We start from the raw sequence: 2,589 nt of genomic DNA on the forward strand, positions 1-2,589 counted from the left end.
TATATATATATATATATATATATATATATATATATATGCATTATATATATATATATATATATATATATATGTATTATAATAATTGCATGACAACTTTAACCATGGAAATGTTTGCTCAAGTTACATTTTGTGATGAAATATAAACTGTCCTGGGCAAAGGGCGGTTTTATCAGGAAGTACATTTATATTAGAATTAGTACACAACAAGCGCCGGCATGAAAAATCGTTACCCGATTCCTCACACTGAAAAGCATCGACTATCTAAAGTTTTTAATTATAAAATGTGTGTCCTCAAGAGTTTTCTTTCAAAAGACTTGTACAAATGAAGAAGCGGTTCTTCTAAAACCCACTTTTGGAATTTTTGAAAATACTTAAAAGTATTTTGTATATGAATCTGTGGCAAGTACAAATACACGATTGGAAAACAAACAAAAAAAACCATTAAAAACATAACTTTATTTAAATAAATCAACAAACAATGTCTGGCTTGTTTTCAGCTTGTGCGTTAATCCTGAATCACATCAGAGCACTAATATTACCTGACAAATGATCTGATCACCTTTTAGGTCTTCTACCTTTTCCCACCTGCGTAATATCGCTAAAATTAGAAACATCTTATCTAAAAGTGATTCAGAAAAACTGGAAGTACTTAGTCTTGTAACAAAGTCCATGCTCAATAATCCAGGTATACAATCCAACAATTTTCAGTCAGGTCATCTGGACGCCCCCTCCTCCATTGCCGGCCCTCTTCCTTGTTGACAGTCGTGTCAAACTGGTTGAAAACAACAAAGTCCATGCGTGACAAAGAGACCATCTTAGCACCAAGATAACTGGTTTGTTTCACTTTGGAGTAAGCTGTTGGGGGAAGAATCAGTGTTGTGTTGTGCGTTTCCTTGACTGATGAAGCCTTCCGGATCAAAGGCAAAACGTTTCAGCACAAAAAAAAAAAAACTGTCCAGATAGACTGGGCAGCACGGTGGCGCAACTGGTAGAGCTGCTGCCTCTCAGCGAGCAGGTCCCTGGTTCAAACCCCGGTCCAGGGGCCTTTCTGGGTGGAGTTTGCATGTTCTCTCCGTGCATGCGTGGGTTTTCTCCGGGTATTCCGGTTTCCTCCCACAGACCAAAAGCATGCATGTTAGGCTGATTGGTAACTCTAAATTGTCCCTAGGTGTGAGTGAGAGAGTGAATGGTTGTTTGTCTCGTTTGTCTCGATGTGGCTCTATGATGGACTTGCGACCCGTCCAGGGTGTACCCCGCCCCTCGCACTGTGATTGCTGGACATGGGCACCAGCGACCCCCGTGACCCAAAATGGAATAAGCGGGTAAAGGAAATGGATGGATGGATGGATGGATACTTAGACTTGTTTTTAAATTTAACAATGAACGCACATTTGTATTAGTGTTCTAAATGTTGTTCTATGAAGCAGTTGGTAGAACATATTCTTAAGATATTAAAAGGACAAATTGACAGAATGTCAAAAATTGCACTTGAAAAACTTGTGGAAATGCAACAACTCCCACTTTCTACTGGTAGTTTCTATTATGCCCTTTTTACACCGGTGAGTAAGATGAAAAGTTATTTCTCTGTTGCTTTTCTCTATCAGCACATGCATTTTGTTTCCTTTCATCTTATATAGATACAAATAAAGATACAAATATACCTCAGCAGCCCAATCTGTCTCATGCAAACAAAGCATGTGAATGAAGGAATAGGAGAATTAGTCACTGGAAGTGGAACTGAGTAACCAGCAAAACTCATTTTCCCACCAAAAAGTTGATACTGTCAAACTGGTAGATAACAGTGAACTCAACATGGTCTAAAATAAAAGGCCTTATGGGTTTGTAAATAACTTAAACCATTAACAAAGAGCTTTGACTGCACTTTTTTTAATGACTTGCAGAAAAACGGCAACATATTTTGAGTTTTCTAATACATATGAGGATTGCTTACACTTTGGACACAACTAAACATGACAAAAGCAGACAACAGAAAAGTGTAAATAAATGAGAAAACTTGTGGAAAAAATAGACAAAATAAATGAGTGACTGATAAGCAAATAAATAACTTTTTGTCTCCCCTTAAGTTAGGTACATTTGAAAATTAATTAATTCATTCATTACCATAGAAATGAGAAAATAAATTGGACAATCAAATAAATGAACAAAACTAAATCAAAAAATGTTAAAAAATATAACAGATGCATGTATTTTTGTTTCAAAACTTTTTATCTTTAATATTGTTTGAATGATTTAGTAACTGAATAGTTTACATGTTTATTTTTAGACTTTAGAAGTTGATCTAAAATCTAATATTAGTCCATCCATCCATCCATCCATCCATACATCCATCCATCCATCCACCCACCCATCCATATATAGAATAGAATAGAATAGAAACAGCCTTTATTGTCCCAAAGATGGGAAATTCAAGCGTGCACGCACACACACACACATACATACAGTACATATCCATCCATATCCATTCATCCATATCCACCCATACATATCCATCCACACATACATTCATACATGCATACCCATTCATCCATCCATCCATCCATCCATCCATCCATCCATCCATCCATCCAT

This window comes from Nematolebias whitei, chromosome 14, assembly GCF_014905685.2.
Source record: "Nematolebias whitei isolate Nwh7 chromosome 14, NemWhi1, whole genome shotgun sequence".
Lineage (NCBI taxonomy): Eukaryota > Metazoa > Chordata > Actinopteri > Cyprinodontiformes > Rivulidae > Nematolebias > Nematolebias whitei.